The sequence below is a fragment of the Marmota marmota genome, unplaced genomic scaffold, assembly GCF_001458135.2.
Source record: "Marmota marmota marmota unplaced genomic scaffold, marMar, whole genome shotgun sequence".
Lineage (NCBI taxonomy): Eukaryota > Metazoa > Chordata > Mammalia > Rodentia > Sciuridae > Marmota > Marmota marmota.
In genome coordinates this window covers 12789959-12809473 of record NW_026000051.1, presented here as the reverse complement: position 1 = coordinate 12809473, position 19515 = coordinate 12789959, and the positions used below count along the sequence as shown (strand labels likewise).

Here is a 19515-nt window from a genome sequence, read left to right as displayed (position 1 = left end):
TTCAAAGTGCAGAGTAAACATTGCTCTGTTCAACATCCTTCTCTTGTTTTATTTTGTGTCTATATCCATTTTCCAAGCCTCTTCATTCTTCCATGTGCACCTGAAATTTATGTGGAACCTTATAAACTTACATTATGCCATATCATGTATGATTATTTGTAATTTATGTAATTGTATTGGTTTAAAACTAATTCATTACATTAAAAAATACTTTTTATGACCGAGTTATATTGCCATTGGTACATTTAGTCTGCATCTTAATGCTTCATAGTATTCTATATTATTTACACACAAAAAATTTATTTCTCTATTTTCATGGTTATAGCCACTGAAGTCATAGTTCCTACTAAACCAGACAATATCCGTATACACATCTGTGATAGACCAATGTGAAAGTGTCTCTGGAATACATACCCAAGAAGGTGATTTAAGAGCCCTAGGGCATATTCATGCTCAATTTTATTAATTATCATCAGAATGTTCTTTATTGTATTTTACATTGCTATCACTGGGAATGAATATGCCAGCCTCAACCAATGTTTGCTCATAACTAATAGTGTATTCTTTTTTATGTTTGGCCATTCTACAAAGTTTGACTCCTAGGAATTTTTGATTGGGAGAAAGAAAATGAAAAATTGTGAAAACTTAAATGTAAACGTAGAATGCATCATTGTTAGTTTTAATCACAATGTTTAAGATCCTTTGGTTGTAATCAGCAGAAACTGATTTTGGATAACTTTAAAAAGTAAGAAAAATAAGGAGTCCAAAAAATCAGTTTTGAAAAATAACAAAAAATAAAGAGGGTCCAGAGATCTTTGTAGCAGAAATTAATGGGCCACTTTTTTAGAATCTTTCAGAATGATGATCTCTGCCATCCTCAGGCCAGGCATCACCCAGGAAGGCTGATATCTACAGGTCAATAATCAATATCTCTGTTGGACAACACTTTTATTTTTATACTCAAGAATCATTTGATTATTTTTTACAACAACTTTCACTGTTGTAAAATGGCTCAAAGACAATGAAAAATAGAGGTAATCCAATGATTACAATAGGTGAATGTCCAATAATCTTTTTATGCCTTTCTATTTTTTTAAATTTTTTATGACACGTATGAAGGTAGCAATAGGGATGATTGTGTATGCATATGCAACCCTATCAAATCTTTCATTTTATCAATCTTTTGGTTTCCTTTAGACTATCCTCATCCACCTATCCACTGACCCATGTATTAACTTCCTGTCTGCCTGGTGTGTGCTGGATGTACTCATAAGAGCCTACAGAGGTTCAAAATGGCCAAATGTGACCCAGTTCAAGCCTGGAGTTGTGTCTAGTTTGGGCTGTAATGTGGTCTCCAGACATGGTGTGAAGTTCTGAATGCTTCTATCGTTTGTGCCCATTAACACTGTTCAGGTTTCAAGAGTTTCATAATATTTGCTGGTGAATTTCTATTGCTTCATTACCAACTTGCATATGGGTGGAAGTCAGAGTGAACTGTAATTGATATTTCCAATGTGCTTGACTGGCATGGTAGTTAAGGGAAACATCTGGTTATCATATTACAGTTCTGGGTCTTACACGCTCCGATCTTGAACAAGTTTCTTGAACATTTTGTGACATAGTTTTCTTATCTGTAAAGCAGGGATAATGTTTGTAGTATCTGCTACATGGGGCTATGGAAATTAAGTGAATTAATACATATATATTACTTAGAAAAGTTCCAGACCCTTGGTAAATCATTAATATTATTAGCTATTATTATAATTATTACTTGGAAACATAGAATTTCAAGAATTAACTTTGGGGAGCAAGGCAAAGATTAGTGATTAGTTAATGTTTACTCCCAATTTTAAATTATTCCTCGGTTGCAGGAATAATGAATGAAGCATCCTGATAATAGGATGGACTGAGCTGCTATAGACTTTTTTTCCATTACAAAAATATAGAAATATTAGGGGGAAATGCATCATAATAAATGTTTTGAAAACTGTAGCAGAAAATTAGAAAAAAATAGAAATGTTCATATGACTCATTAAAAAAAATATTTAGAACAAATGCAGGAAGCAAGACCATTTCACCATGGGTAGATTTGGTTACACAGATGTGGTTCTCCCTGCTAGAAATCAGAGCTGTCAGCAAAGAAGGGATAACCCACTTTGTGAAGGTCCAAAAAGGAGTGAGAAGTTGGAAATGAGCAATGAGGACTGCAGAGGTCTCTTTGTTGTTGAAAGGGGATTAGGAAGATTCTATCATTGTCTAAGAAATCAGGAGGACACTTCTAGACCTTTAAATATGCAGAAGAAATCTCCTGAAAGTGTTGAAAACATTCAGCTCTGTATCATCCTTTGTGGACATGGAGTTTGAATTAACATCCTCCACATTTATTGGAATCCCAAGATCAAAAAATAACATTAAAAAAATCAGGTTGCTCTTTTGATTTTCAAATAGTTAAAGGAAAACCACTGTATAAGTCAGTTCCATATTTAAGGTTCGTGATCTCTCATACGGAGCAAATAGATTTTGATAAAGATAAACTAAAATTAAAAAAAATTATAAAGCTTAAGGAAAGTAAAAAAAATACATATATAAATTAGCATCCCCTGAACTTGAGATAATAGGATAATCTGAGAATGATTATAAAATAAGCATTGAAATGAACAGAGAAACAATAGAAGCCATAATAAAATAACAGAGTCTACAAAAAAAGAAACTCAATTGAAACAGAAAAAAACTTAGATGTGAGGTAAAAAATTTAGTCATGAAATTATGAAAACAATACACACAAAGAAGGAATACAAAAGTATAAATTTGCTCAAACATTTTTTTAAAAAAGTTCGATTTAAATCCATAAATAGTGCTCACTTCCTCAGCACATATACTAAAATTGGAAAGATACAGAGAAGATTAGCATGGCCCCTGCACAAGGATGACACACAAATTTGTGAAGTGTTCCATATTAAAAAATAAATAAATAAATAAATAAATAAATAAATAAATAAATCCATAAATACAAAATCTGTTATGGTTTAGTAAAATTACTTTAAAAAATTTTGTGTAGCTGTAGATGAATACAATACCTTTATAATATTTATTTATCTTTGCATGGTGCTGAGCATCGAACACAGGGCCTCATACGTGCTAGGCAAACGCTCTACCACTGAGCTACAACCCCAACCCTCTTAAGTTACTTTTTATGCTTATATTTTACTACGTAGGTGATAAAGGTTAACATACTTGGGAGTGAGAGAGTTTTCAATATACATTGTATGATAATAATGTATTATCTATATTTTGAAACTTTTTATTTAGCAAAAACTGATTTTGCATATCTTCTGATATTAGCTCATATGAACTTTGTTCATTTCTTTAAAAAATGATACAGCAATTTATTTGAACTTTCTTCTATGGATACGCTGTTTTTGCTTCTTGATAGAATAAGCAATAATGCAAAAATTACACAATATTTTGTGCAGGTGTGAGTTTTGCTGAAGGGTAAAATACCAGAAGAATAATTGTTTTGTCAAAGAAAATGCATATGTAAACTTTTGACATATGCAATTGTCCTCAAACAAATTTTTTTTTTTAAAAAAACCATTGCCTATATAGCTAAAGAAGCTTCACTTTTATCTGTTTAAAATAAATGGATTCTGAATGAGCTTAAAAACAAACACTAAAAGCTAAAATTAAATTAAAGTCTGGGTCACAAAATAACTTAGCCAGATTACTAATCTAAATGATTTTATGGTCTCTTCCAGCTTCTGCAGAGCTGATGGTGGCTAAAGAAATGAGCCAGAAATTCCCCCTTCTCTTTGCATTATTGTGGAGTATCTATTGCTTAAAAATTACAAAGCCATCTCTCTCAAAGGTGCTTTTAATTCCACCAGTTATTGTATCAGTTTCATGTCTTTGGGTTTTTCTACAACTTCCTGTGCTCTTCTAACATCAGTCAACTCCAGGGGGCCTGCTTTTCCTCCCAAACCACCAAATTTTGAGCCCTTTATTTGCATCCCCCTTTCCAGGCACTGGGGGCTCCTGCTTGCCATCATGGGTGACTTCAAACCAGTTAACACTAGCCAGCATCCCTCTATGCAGTAGCTCACCAGAGGGTGATTTAGGAACCAATAAAGGATGGCAAATCACTTTATGGAAATTAGCTTTTAATTATTCATTGGCAATTTGACTGTAATCCAGCAGGTGTCCTGATAGGAGGAAGATGACTTAATAAGTGGAATTTTTTTCTTCCTCTCTGTAAGATGCATTCAACACATCCCTTCCCAAATTCACCTGTAATCATCTAACTTGAAGTTGCCTTGGGAAGAGCCATTCCATCTCCTCCAGGATAAGTGGTCTCAGTAAAGACGCTGTCATCCATTCATTCAAGGATTTGCCTACTCTGCTGGTGAACTGTTTATGGAAGAGACAAGAAAAGTGACTGACTAAAAAGAGAAAAAAAAATTTGATATTAGGTCATATTTTAACCTTTATTCCTACATCCATTCCCTGGAAAATAGTCAGTGTGGTATTATGAGAAAAAAAATAAGTTTTGGGCTCGGGATGTGTCTCAAGCAGTAGCACGCTCGCCTGGAATGTGTGTGGCGCTGGGTTCGATCCTCAGCACCATATACAAATAAAGATGTTGTGTCCTCCGAAAACTAAAAAATAAATATTAAAAAATCCTCTCTCTCTCTGTCTCTTTAAAAAAAAATAAGTTTTGAGCAGGCTGACCTGGATGAACTAAATACTACCAGTTATAGGCTGTTTGACCCCAGCAAATCAATCAACCTTCCTGAACCTCAATTTCTTCACTTGAAAATATTGGGATATTAAAGTCATGAATAGTGAGTGAAAACACAATGTAAGTCCCTGCAAAATTGTGGTTTTATAAATGACAGAGGATATAATCACTGTGCAGCAAATTCTCCTTTGAGGTTCTCGGAAGGTTCATCTCCAACTGTCTGGGAGCTGAGGACACTTGGCAGTTTACAAACTGACTTTTATTTTACATATTGTTTCATCCAGGAGGTTTGGAGCACTGAATTCAGAAACTACTCAATAACCTTATCAACCTTCACCTAGCATTGGAAGGCCTCTTAAATGAGAGGCATGAAAATTTAAGCTTTGTAAACATAGAATCTACCCCCTTCTGCTGTAGGACCATGGCCATGAATAAAACAAAGTTGGATCTGTGAGAAGCCCTCTTCCTAAACTCTGAATTGTTCTTCAGATATAATTATGATAATTATGACATCCAAGCATCTTAGACTTTGAAAAACCTGTTACTATTATGTGTTTATACATGGGAATTAAAGAGAAGATGAACAATGATAATCTAAGCCTTAACTTTGTATACTGGTTTCCATTTCTTCTCTAATTTGACCCTTTATGTCTCACTAGTAAAAAGTCAGGTGAGGTGTTATTTTCCTCTTTTTTCCTGCAGTGTCTTTTACTTTCTCCCACCTTCCCAATGTTTCGGTTTTCTTTTTCATAGAGTATGAAATATTTTGTTAAAATACAAAGAAGACATAATAGATAAAAGTAATTTGGTGTTTTTAAAATATATTTCACACTTTTTTTTTCTATGATATCACTTCTTATCTCCCTAGCCTTCCATCATTATCCTTTTGAGGCTGTATGATTTGCAATGGTGGAAAGGATTGATGGTCTATCTGGTCTGTTCAAAGGTTCATTATGATCAGACAGGCGTAGATTCCATCCCAGGTTTGCTGAATCTCATTCCTGTTTAATTCAGTGAGAGGCACAAAGTGCAAATGGAGAAGACATCTAAGGCCCACTGTAAAATCTGAGCCAGAGAAAGGCAATGTTTTTTCCCCAAGGCAGAGAAGCTACTACGATTTAGTAGGGCACATGTGCCCACCTGTCCGCATCAGTAGGGGGGATTGGGGCTGAAGGATTTGCTTTCCTATTTCTCTTCACAAATCTGACACTTATTCCATGTCTCCTGGAGAAAATAAATAGATCTTTATTCTGTAGAAGACAGAGTCAGAGCCAGAACCAGAGTGAGAGAATTCATCAAGAGAAGAGACAGGAGCCTGGTGCAGTGGCTCATACCTCCCAGAGGTTTGGGAGAATGAGGTAAGAGGATGGCAAGTTCAAAGTCAGCCACAGCAGAAACTGAGTGAGACCCTGTCTCAAAATAAAATATAAAAAGGGGCTGGGGATGTGGCTCAGTGGTTAGGTGCCCCAGGTTCAATCCCTGGGAGAGAGAGAAGAGAAGAGACATAAAAAGTAAAGAGACTATAGCAAAAATAGAGAAAACAGGCAGCAAGGAAAAAAAGGGGGGGGGAGAAAATACCAGAGAAAACAAGTGAGTAAGTTACAGAAAGACATAGACCTGAAGGGAGGAAGAGATAGTGGAAGGCAAAGAGATGGGGAGGGTTAGGGAGCCAAGGAGGAAGCAGAGAGACAGATGGAAGAAAACAAAGAAAAATAGAATCATTTAAATTCTTGGGACAGATGGCGAGTGCCACAGTGAAGGGGCAAGGAAAATAATACTGGGTCAGAGTCGACTTCACATTAAATTAGAAACCTTGGGAGGAAATCATGGTAAAATTAAATCTAGTGGAATAAAAAGAGGAGGAGGAGAAGGGAAGGCGTCAGACAGATGGGGACTGGGACCAATGTCAGCCAGGGATCCAAGGGGAAAATACTAGCAGAGGCACAGCATGAACTTAAAAACCAGAGGAGCGCAGTGCCCCAGGGCTCTGGAAATTATGTTTGGGTCTCAGATCTGGGAAGCAGCCTAAAGAGGAAGTGAAGTCAAACTCCACCCCCCGCAGGGGGTTGCTGGAGCTTGGAACAGGTGTTGAGCTGTGACTTGAGGTGAGGAGGAGGGGGGCTGGACTCTGATGTGGGCCCCCTCTTTCATGCACAGTTTGATTCGAGCAAATTGAACAGACACTTGGGACCTCCATCTATCTGAAAAATGTGAGGACCTGCCCAGGAAATCTGTGAGGCCCCTTCTAAATCAGAGGACTCTGGAACCTCAACGTTAAGGCCAAGGAGCCAAGATGCGCAAAATTTCAGGTTTGTGGATGGCTTGATAGACTGAGCTGTGACCAGAGCACCAGTCTGGAAAGTCTGACTGCCAAGAGCCTTGCAGTTGACACAGGGACAAAAGAAATTGAGCTGGACTGTACTTTGATCTCTGCCAGGAATTCCTTGTGTGACCTTGGAAGGCCCCTTGGCTGCCCTTCCCTCTGTTTTCTCAAGCATGCAGTGTACGTGTGGGCTTCTGTTGGGGGCTGGGGAAATGGTGTAGAGTGGTTGGACCACATCCTGAAGAGCCTGCTCAAATGCCTGCAGGGCAAGGCATCAGAGGAGAGGTCAGGTGGGGACAAGGAGAACCAGGAGAGTGTCTTGCTCTTCCTCAAAGGGTGGGGGATTGAAAAATTGCAAATAATTATTGCAAATAATTATTCCCAGTATGTGTGGGCAGAAGAGTCAGGCATTACTAGGTCTTGTAATGTTTATGGGGGAAACTTGAATTTCTGATTTGTATGCGAAATGCAATGGGCAAACAAACCTTTAGTAAGGATTTTAGCCCAACAAAATATGAATGGGGCCACCAGGTTGCAACATGCAACATCTAGATAAAACATTCTTTTGAAATGGATGTTCCATAGTTTGAGTTCTAGGACTCAATAACATAGGAATGGTGAAGTCTCAGATATGAAAATACAAACCAAAGGTAAATTATCCTGGGAGTGGAACACAAAACATGTTCACAAGAGTTTTTTCTTCTGTCTTTACTTTTGCTCTTTGATTGGTTCAATCCTTCCAATTTCAGTCCAAAGCTCCTAGAATTAGTGATTCTTTAATGCCACTCATGTCTCCTTATTTTCAATTCCTGTCTTTGCTGTTTGTGGCAGTCTCTCCCCACTCCATTTCCAAGTCCATCTCTGTTTCTCATTCCTGGTCATTCTTTATCTCCTTGCTGCCTCCATCCCCAGCTCTCTGTCTTTGCTCTCCCTGACTCAGAGCTCCAGGGTAGCACCAGCCCTAGTGTCTGAAGCCAGTGAAATTCTACTATATGGGAAGTTAAAAGCATCTCTGCAGTGGGATATTTAATCATTTGAATCCTTGATAGGAATAGTTCTTTTTATTTCTTCCAGCCATAAATCCAGGCTATATCTAATCTCTGATCTCAGAGAAAAGAGAATTAACCAGCTGAGACTGTGACTAGAAATGAAGCCCACAGAGAAGGAAGTGGAAAAGAGACCGCTTTATCTCTGTGTGTACACGGCACGGTATTAGGGAACCAGGGAGGAACAGGGAAAGGAGCTGTCTGTGGGCAGTCCTTCCTCATCAGTCTGCAGCACCCCTTAACATGCGTGAGGTCCCCCCCCTTTTTAAAGTTATTTGATTTTTGTCCTTCTGTCATCCTGACTCCATCTCCAAAAAGCTCATTGATGCTGATCCTTTTCTTGCTTGGATGAGCCTCCTCTGTCATTTGCTTCCTGGTTTTCTTATTTTCTCTAGTTTCTGCTTCTGCCCTCAAATATTTTGCTGTTGTTCTCCCCAACAGACAAGGAACTACCTGTAGTCAGAACAGTGTGTTTCTCAGCTGCCCCCCACCCCTGGTCCTCTGTGTTCTTTGTATATCTGGCATCTGCTGGGGACTCTGCCTTTGGCTTGAATCAATCTTTCTCTTTTTCTCTTTCACACACACACATGCACACATCACATACACACACTACATTAGTGCTCCTTTCACTTAACTTTCTCTGGTAGTGTTTACAGTTTACCAGGGTTACCTGGCATTTCCAGTAAAATGGCTATATTTAGGGCATATGCTACATTATGATATATTACTAAGCTCTTTGAGGCTGGAATCCAAGACCTGTGTTCCTTCTACTGCATCAGAATACTCCTTAATTCAGAACTTAAACTGAGGTTTATATCAAATTTCTTGAGAGTGAAACAGCTTGAATTCTAATCTAGCTGTCAACTTCATACCATCTATGTAAACTTGGTCAAGGTACTTAAAATCTCTGAGCTCAGTGTTCTCATTTTTAACATAAGGGACTTGATGCTTTTTCAAAACCATTTGCATCTTTAGATTTTATAATTCTATCTGAATATTTTTTTTGTCTGAACCCAAACTATTCCTCCTAGTAAAAGCATCAAGAATATATGACTCTGCTTCCTTGCTTGGGAGTACATGCTACTTGGGACCAGGGGGAGAAGACAGAACAAGGTTAAATGTAGTACAATAAAAAATTAACAAAGCAACAGCAACCCCAGATGCACATATCCTGCTGGGAAGAAATATGGCCCAAACCAGCAGGTCAGCTGGAACTATGGTGCTTTGTAGCAGCGGAGAAGAAATCATATACCATCACTGTAGTGTCTCCTCAAGTTATGTTCATTTGGCGGCCTCCATCTTTCTCACATGTAAAGTTAAAGCTTAGATAAAAGTAACTTTTTTAGTTTTCTGTGATGGACATTCCAGGATTGGATAAGAGCCTCTTAAGACTACATAGTATCAGTCCAAATTAGTGTGGAATTGAAAGCCAATTTGGTGTATGCTTCATATACAGTAACCCATGTTGAGAAGGAGGCTAGAAGTTGGGGTTTGGGCCTCCATCACTCAGCACAGGAGTGTATGCCCAGCCCTCACCCTTAACTGTAATTCTATAAAACTCTTTTTCTTTCCTATATGCTATAAACTTCCTCCTCTACATTCTGTTGTCGCTGTTGTTCTCCTTTCCTCCTGTCTTGCAGAGACACTGACTCCTTGTTTACTTCTAATACTTGAAATAAAGAATGTTTATTTCAGATGCACATTCTTTTTGACTGTCAACACACTTAAAAGAACATGCTCAACCCATCAAAATCACCAACTAATTTAAGAATAAGAAATACACACACACACCTTGCAGACAAAAGCATCTCTCCAGAAATATGTTTGCCTTCTGTGATTAGGGGAGAAAAAAAAATGTGTCTAAGTATGCACTGATGTTTTCTAAAATCTCCTTGTCTCCATCTATTCTGTTTTTCTAGTTAACATTATCCCTGTCTTCTTAGGTCTCCTCCCTCTCTCTCACCCACTGCCCTGTTCATTTCTTTGCATTTCTCTTTTCTCCAGTCTCTTGACTTTTTCTCTTCTGTTTTCTTATCTCCATATGAACTCCCTCTTTCTCTTCATCTTTTCATAGATATACAAAGAGAAATAAATATAGATTTAGATACATGTAAACGTGTTTTGTGGTTTTTAAGTCAGCTGTGCCCCTAGTAGAGTTGATAATCATTTTTTTGAAAATCAGTCCCTCCTGTTAAGTAGAATGACTTCATATCCCCTCAACCTGGCAATCCCAGGCCTGGATATATCCCCAGCACAGATGAAGCCCCGGATTATCCGAAAGACACACACTTGAAAGTTCACAGTGACACCATTTGAGATTGCCAGAAACAGAATTAATGCACAGAGGTGAAAAGCAAATTGTTTGTTGTTACACAATGGAAGACAACAGAGGCATTGGAACAGGCAATAAGAGAAAAATAGCAAATGCTCTTTTGTCCTGTAGGTACTGAAAGATCCCATGCAATTTTACTGTGATTTTTCAGCCGCACCCCACTTTACTATGGTCCTGCATAACTCTTCAGATCTCCTGGGGACAATCCATCTAAAATTTGTGGCACCCCCAGGTTTGATTTCTTCACACTAACCCATGTGGTTATGAAAACTTCCACTGGTTTTCTTTTTCTGGGAAGAATCTGTCTGCCTTCTGCAAGCCTTCTGTCCAGTGAGGCAGCTCAGAAAACACCCTTAGGGAAGAGAGCAGCAATTCTTCTCACATGAGGAGTGCTTTCTTGTCCCTGGAAATTCATTCTTCTACACCCTTTACCTTCCACACACTTCTGATCACTTATTTATTCTTTTTTTTTTTTTTTTTGGAACCAGGGATTGAACTCAGGGGCACTCAACCACTGAGCCACATCCCCAGTCATCTTTTGTATTTTATTTAGATACAGTGTCTCACTGAGTTGCTTAGCGCCTTGCTAAGTTGCTGAGGCTGGCTTTGAACTCGCGATCCTCTTGGCTCAGCCTCCCAAGCTGCTGGGATTAGAGGCTCACAACACTGTGCCAGACCTTATCACTTTACAAATATGTTACTGCTTAGATTTGTGCCCCATGGCCAGTGGTTCCAACAGGAGCAACAGCTTACTGCTACCTTCCAACTCCTAGCCAGAAGTGGTGTCTTCTCATGTTTGAGTTTCAATCATTCTACATATGAATTCTATAAACTTAGGCAAAACCCAAACTCACTTCCAGAATTGAGAGATTAAAATGATAAAATCTTCTCCATGGACCAGTAGGAAGACTAGATTCACTGCAATAATCTATCTTACCTTCTTAGTATTGGCTGAAGGATGACATAATTATTTAAAATTTAAATCAACTTTATTTAAACTGATACAAATAAGAGAGTAGAAGGGTAGATATATAGGATCAATACACAATGTGTGCATGTAAGAAAATATCACAGTGAATCCCATTAATCTGTACAATTATAATAAAATTGTGTTTAATAATAAGGTACCATGTGTTTCAATAAAAGTTTACATTGCGTAATGTTTAATGTTTAACCCAGGTTAAACATATTTAGCTTCTAAGCATTTATCATTTATTTATGGTGAGAAAATTAAAAATTAGATGCTGTTCAGCAAGAACTGGGGGAGTCCCTGAAATGGGTAGTCAATCCTCCTAAGTCTGTCCCTGGTGCTGGGGAAGGTCCACACTCCTAGACCCCATTCACTTGCCAGTGGCCAGACAGTGGGATTTTGCTAACTCTGCTTTGAGTCACCATACAGGGACTAGCTTACACCATCTTGTGTTCAAAGGTGCCACAAATCTGTCATAATCTGAGTTCATAGCCTCCTCCAAACCAGTGCAACACTCACATGGCCCTAAGGCACATGAGTGTTGCACTGGTTTTGTGTATCATAGCTCAGTGTTACACTGCTATGGGAAGGACCTGTGGCTCAAGACTGCTACAGCCAACTGCAGGTGATGCTAGCCAGATTAGAAGACTAACAGACTCCAGCTATCTGTCTTCTCCTGGCACCAGTGGCCGTTCCAGAGGCTCTGCCCATGGGTACTGCCCTGGAAATGGATGCCATTAGGATCTGTCCAGTGAATGAAATCTTACCTCATACTATGTTGTCCAAGATTGAGCTTGTGTCGATGAAGTCAGTCCCTTGGCCACTAAGGCTCATGCTAACTAAGCTGGATCACTCCTGAGTATCAAAGCTCAGGGACCTGCCAGTCTCAGAGGTGGACTAAGGAACACAATGCAATTGGCAGTGACACAGGCCAAAACCTGAGTCTACCCCGTCAGGACATGCAGGTATTTGCGTGGTGCTGGATTAGTTTTAGAGATGTCATCTGTGAGGACCAACCTGGGGATAGTTGTGCTGCCCAAGGTTAGGGGAGTGACTTGTGAAAATAGTCCCTTGATAAGTTGGGTCGTACCTGATTCTCACAGCTACTGGGACGTGCAAAGTCTTCAGGGGTGCCCCAGGCCCACTCCAAGGAAGGCAATGATGTGGGCCAAAACTTGAGCTCCCTTCCTGAATGCAGGCTTCACTGTGGTGCCTGAGAAGGTCTAGAAGCTATGTCTATGAGCTCTGGCCTTGATATGGGGACTTTTTTCCAACTGGAGATGGGTCTCATTGTGGCTGGCTCAAAACTGAGTTCTAACCCAAAGTCCTATGCTACATTTCTTTCCCTGTTTTCCAGTGAGTGGAGTCTTGCTTCCTGCTCTGTCACCTGGTATTGGGGGACCTGGTTTGGAGCAGTGTCTTTGTTGGGAAACATAGCTCTAGCACCACCGTGTTCAGATCTTGGTCTGAAAGTAAGGGTGTGGAGCTCTGTCAAGCACATGCACAGATTCACCATGAGGGTTCTGGTACCAGGTTTGAAGTGCAAACTTAGTGCCCTCCTCCTCCACAAGTGAGAGGTGTCTCTCTCCAGGCCCCTTATAGGTGGAGCAGGGCTGATGTCTGCAACTCTTTTTTTTTTCTGTCTTTTTAATGCAGCCTTTCTTTTTACCTTGTTAAAATCAAGCACTAAGGTTCTCAGTTGGCTTCCTTAGCAATTATAAAGTTACTTTTGTGAGTGACTATCTGTTCATACTGCTGTCTGGCAGGATGTGATTGCTGGTGATCTTACCCACAGATTCTTGTTCTTCCCAACTCAAGAATTTTTAAAGATGGCACCTGTTTGCTGTAAACTCCAAATTATAGAATTTTATGGGCCTGTTTCAAAACAAGAACACAAAATTAAAAATACAGAATTAAAAATAATGTTTAGTTAGAGAAGGAAAACATTCATAGTCAATTCAAATTTTTATAGTTCCCAAATCCATTAAACAATGTAAATCTCATTTACAAATTAACTTTCTGAAATATCTGTGTAATAATTTTCTTTAGTTGGTTTTTTTTTTTGCTTCATTTGATCATCATGTCTTTCTATGACAAAGTTGTTTAATATCCTCTAAAGAGAGAATAAAATGTAATTTGATCTTTTCTCTAATAATGTTACTTGAAATTTGTTTGCATTGAAAGATAGTGGAAAGAAGTTCTTTTGGGCTTCATTAATTATTGTAATGTAATGTAAATTTTAAGATTTTGACCAAACTTGTGCAAGTCTTTAGAAGCATTGTTTCAAATATGAGAGATAAAATTAAAAAACATTTTAGATTTTCCTTAAAAAATAATCTTACATCCTTTTTGAGTTTACGATATTAAAAAGCATTGCTGAAAGTCGTGTCTAGACCGGACCAGAAACAACTTAAATATTTACAAAAGAGAATCTGCATCATGTAAATAGAGTTTACTTCAACCCAAACACTGTGTCTTTGCCTCACCTTCTCTTTATTCAGATCTAAAAGTGTTCATGCTACATATAACCATCTGACTGGGCCTTTTTTGGCCTGCTACAGCAAAAAAAATATCATAAACTGAAAGGTTTGCCAATAAGGGACATTATTTCCTAGTTCTGGAGACTAGGAAGACTAAGACCAAGCTGTCAGTGAATTGAGGTCAAATTAGGGCCTGTTCCTGACTTTGAGCACCTTCTAACTGAGGCCTCACGCTGTGGAAGATGCACAGCCTCTTTTATGAGGGCATAATCCCATTCATGAGGGCTCCACTCTAAGGACCTAGTCATCTCCCTGAAATCCCACCTCCAAATACCACCACCTCAGGGGTTAGGATTTTAGCACATGATTTCGGGGAAGAAGCCAGACATTCAGATCCTTGTACCTCTCAACATAAGTGGATATATTGCATAAGGGAAGTCAGAGTGTAAACAGCTGTTTTAATCAATTATTGCTAAAACATTTTACTTTTGGTATTTTAACAATAAAATACATGACCAGGCGTAAAACTCCTGGGACCTTGGATGGACTGATGCAAGAGAGTAGCTCTGAGACTTGAGCCTCATTAACTTCTCATAGAACCCACCTGGTTAGTAGCTGTTATTCATGGCTTTTTCTTCCCGGAGTAAAGCCAGCAGCTCTCCTGCCTTCTCCACCCTGCCCCTTCTGGCCTTGCCAACTTCCGACTGTTTGACCAGCTGTTGGTACTACAGCAGCATTTTCCAAAGTGTTTCCTGAGACACTTGCATCTAGGTCTGAATTTTCTACTATGATAGACACAAGCCACATGTGGCTGTTAAAGCTTAAATTAGAAATTAATTTGAGTAAATTGTAAGATAGCTTATTTGTTGCACTAGCCATTTTTCAAAGACTCCATGGCCAAATATGGCTGGTGGTCACCATAATAAATAAATTAGAACAGATACTGAAAATGCCTACCATTATAGAAATTTTTAGAATGCACTGTCATTCTAATGACAACCAATAAATGTGAGTTTCACAATCATGTAGGTTTGGAAGATGATGTGTATAACATATTTCTTTGATATTAATGATATGAAAGTATAAAATATGTCTTGCCATGAAAACCCCCGTCTTACCCAACTTTTCTTAAAACTATTGGATAAATGAATCCCTTATCACTCTTGTTTGCTGGTTTTGTTTTGTGTTTTGGATTCTTAATCATAGTGCCTAGGGTCTTGCCTCACAAATCCTAACATACAAGCAAAAGAAAAAATAATATATTAAATGAATACCCAGTATAAATTTCTTTACATTTATTATATCATGCAGCCCTTATAATAATTCTGTACAGATAAATTAGTAATCTTTTGCACAAATGAAAGTAAGGTTTTCTGAGTTAAGAAGCTTGCTGAAGTTCACAGAGAAATAAACCTGGCCCCTGAGCCCTTGACCATCCCTACTTTGCCTTGTTCTTTAGTGACGGACTAGGGCTCAATGCAAGGAGTTTTGCAGTCAGAGTGCATCTAGTGTGTGGACATGGCTCAGAGTCCTGGCACAAGTCACAAAGGATTTCTTGGTGCTGGTGGTGGCTAGGTAGACAGAAAGGAAAGCATTGCTTTTAGAATAAGTTTAATAACTCTGCCATCTTTTTATCATTTTATAATGTTTGATAATGTACAAAGTATGTTTTCTTCCAGATATTATAAAATTGGATCTGATTTTTTTTGAGTTTAGAAACAGTTGTAATAGACTCTGTAGCCTCATATCACAGAAAGTGTCCCTGAACAGGTTGAAAAAGATGTAGGAGAAAACTAAGAATAGCAATGTAATTACGTGCTCTAAAAAGAAATTTAAAAATTCCTAATGAGTCATCTGAAAACTCGGAATTGTCTTGTCGTAGGAAAGATTCTTTGGTTTCCACTGAGACAGAATGTAGGGCGGAGTAAAGCATGTGAGTCACCTACAGGATCATTATAAACATGATGATCTGTCTCTATGTCTGATGTCCTCCCCTCAGAACCCCTGAGAACTCCTGGATCCAAAAGAGATCTATGAAAGATATATGATGAAATGGCGAAATTTATCAGATTCAGTTTATATGAGAGACGGTGAAATTGCCAGTGTACAGTATAAGATTAAAATCCTGAAGTCCAGATTACATTCTGTGTCTAAAATATTCTAGCTAATGAAATTAGTCCAATTTGCCCAACCTTCCTCATATTAAATAAATAACCTCCTTTCTGTATCTGGGTTTCTGTATTTGCCTGTCTCCTGTGCACATATCCACATACATGTATTACACACACACACACACACACACACACCTGTCCTTCTTGCTTTAACAGCTAATTGTTGAAATGTAAATGGGGATGGTAATGATTCTGTAAAACTATATAAATTGGATGTATCTTTACTATCCATATTCTTCTTTCCACTTTGTCTTTTTATTCTTTAGCACCAGAATTCAAGTTAACACAGTCAGGAAGGTGGATTGCCTACAGGCAGAAAGCCCTGGTTTCACGGGGCTTTAGCATGACCTGTATTTGACACAACTTGCCTTGGGCAATAAGTTTGGGGATGAGGCAGTATGCATCATGTCAAAGTGTTATGTCCCTACAAGCCCATAAGAGATTCTTTTTTCGAAGACAGGTTGCTCTTCCTCTACTCCCTGACTACACCTGAGCAGCAGTTTTTGTCGTTTGGTAAGGTTATCGAAAGAAATATGAAATCGCCAAAAAGAATGTGGCACTAACAGATTGATAGTGAGGGTGTGTGTGTGTGTGTGTGTGTGTGTGTGTGTGAAGTGTGTCTGTTATGAGAATTGTGTGTGTGCATGCACGCTTCAACAAGAGGGGACTTTGTGATTCCTTTCTTCCAAAGGGCAGTTCTCCTTAGAAGTGGCCAATCAGTCACTGTCACTGGGCAAGGAGAAGGTTGGGGAGGGAGTGGTGGGGTGGGGACATGCCAAGTTTGCCCAGAATACTCATTGCACAGGACAATCCCCACGGCTATTGCGCACCCAATGTAAATATGGACAGCCCCATTCATCACAGGGGCTCCCTTCTGCAGCACACGTCCAAAGAACAGCAATGATTTAGTGCCTGCAGCTGGAACTGCACTATGTTTCTCCAAAACAGCAGTGTTTAAAAATGAGGAGGTGGAAAAGGAGAGGAGGCAGGGGTTACAGTGAAGGAGCAACTAATTTCAGTTTCTCAGAAGAAAGGAGAAGGGTACCAAGGGTGAGCTACTCTGGTGGATCACCCGCTTCCTTTAACTTCAATTTTCTTCCCAAATTCATTGGCTTCAGCGTAACTCAAGCTAAGATTTGGAATCAGTATTGTCTGTGCCTTACTCTTTCTCAAGTGTCCTGATTCCAGGAACACATGGGTTTCAGGACCTCATCTTAAATAGTATTGATCCAGAGCTACTGGAGAGTTCTGTGCGGACAATGCACAAATCCAGCGGAACAAGTAAAAAGTCTATTTTATTAAATACACATATCTGTCATCCATTCATCCAGCAAGTAGCTTGTAGTATCTATCATATGCCAAGTTCTCTGCAGATTATAGCAGAAAGTAAAAAAAAAAAGCAAAATACTAAAACAAGAATGAAAGCAAAACATAGAACCACTCCATGAAAAATAAATGTTAGTAAAAGCAGTGGACTCACAAAACAAAATACGATTTTTTATATCCATCACACAGTAAATGCTCAGTGAACACTGAACCCCAGAATAGAGAATGTGACCATGTTTTATGGGGGAAAAATCATTGTTCTTTGCATATGTGATAAACTTTTTCAGAAGCATTCTCTGAACAGAGATGGAGAGAAGACTATTTCAGGTTCCCCAGAGCATATGTTTTAATACAGTAAAGGAACCATAAGAGATCACAGTTGGTTGTTAGAAAAACAACCAGTGTAAGTGTGATGGATAGGAGGGAAGGAAGAAAAAGAGACACAATTCTGAAGCCTATGTGGAGAGTTGAACTTGTGGTGGGTGGTGATTGCCTGCCCCAGGGTGTGACAACAAGAAATGGGAAGGTGAGAATGTTTACCAACAAGTCAAAGAGATAATTTACAGGACATAGTGATCTTTTTGATGTGAAGGTTACCTTCCCTGAGTTCCATTCTTGGGTTGTGATATGAAATACACATTTTATCGTGCCTGGTTTCCTGGTTCTGCCACTAAGGACCACTAGGAGAAGGCAGAAGGTGAGCAGAAGAGACTTGTTCCTTATTAGTTTGATGCTCTTCTTGCCAGAATTGACCTGAGATAGAATTTTACTCTGGCAGCATCATTAGTTCTAGAGTCCAGCTTCCTTTAACATTTATATTGATCCTTTTCAGGGGCAACAGGGGGAGCTGGCCGGGGTTGTCTTCTCAGTGGTCAGAGTCCCCAAGTCTGTGAAACATCCTCTCTGATGCTGTACGTCATAACAACTTCTTCAACCTTTTCTTTGTTCTTCCAATGATTAGTGAAGCCATTAAGCATGTTTTCCCTTTCCCTCCAACATCTGCATTATTGGTCCGTTATATTAAATATTTCCCTTAAAGTTACCTGATATAGATTCTGTTTTCCTGCCTTAAACCCTGACCAATGCAGGAGTCACTGATGATTACCAGGAATCTAGTGTGTGGGTTTTATGAACCACAAAGATTGTTGAAGATAACAGAGGGAAGCAAGAGCACACACTGAACTTCATTTGAACACAGTACTTGTGATGGACAGATAAAAATATGGGTCTGAAGACATTCTTCACCAAGAGTCACCATGGTTTCCTGCTTCAACAGTGCTTGGACGGAACCTGCGCTGGACTCCCACTCCGGCCAGCTGCTGAAAAGCCAGCAGCCCTTTGCTTTGGACCATCTTAAGGCTGCTGCTGCTGCTCCAGCGCCACCCTCCATGAGGACCGCATCCCCCTCGCAGGTGCTCCAGAACCAGGACTCTGAGGCTGCCATCAACTGCCAGAGCAACCTCGAGCTCTAAGCCTCTCCATGTCTTACAACTTTGACCGGGATGATATGGCTTTGAAGAACCTTTCCAAATACTGTCTTCACCAATCTCACCAGGAGACGGAATATACCAAGAAACTCATGAAGCTGCAGAACCATGAGGTGGCTGAATCTTCCTTCAGGATATCAAGAAACCAGACCGTGATGACTGGGAAAGTGGGCTAACCACAATAGAATATGCTTTACACTGGGGGAAAAGTGTGAGCCAATCACTTCTGGCACTGCACAAACTGGCCACTGAAAAATGACCTCCACTTGTGTGACTTCATTAAGACTCATTACCTGATTGAGCAGGAGAAATCCATCAAAGAATTGGCTGATGGTGTAACCAAGGTGTGCAAGATGAGAGCCCCAGAATCTGGCATGGCAGATTTTCTCTTTGACAAACACACCCTGGGAGACAGTGAGAATGAAAACTAAGTCTTAGGTGACTTCCCCATAGCCATGGAAGTGACTTCCCTTGTCACCAAGGCAGTGCATCCATGTTGGGGTTACCTTCACCTTTACTCTAAGTTGTACCAAAACATCCACTTAAATTCTTTAATTTGTACCATTCTTTCAAATAAAAAATATGGGTCTAAAGTAGAAGAGAGATGGTGCATTCAGAAGGGACAATATAGAAGTGATAAATATA

At 39.2% G+C, this 19515-nt stretch overlaps 1 non-coding gene and 1 pseudogene across 1 annotated transcript; both read left to right on the top strand.

The window, feature by feature from the left end:
• The first annotated feature begins 2854 nt into the window (after positions 1 to 2854).
• LOC125619676 lies at positions 2855 to 2961 on the top strand. The gene has a single exon (XR_007351218.1). It is a non-coding gene; the product is annotated as a U6 spliceosomal RNA (small nuclear RNA).
• Positions 2962 to 18771: 15810 nt separating this feature from the next.
• LOC107152257 lies at positions 18772 to 19301 on the top strand (annotated as a pseudogene).
• The last annotated feature ends 214 nt before the right edge of the window (positions 19302 to 19515 follow it).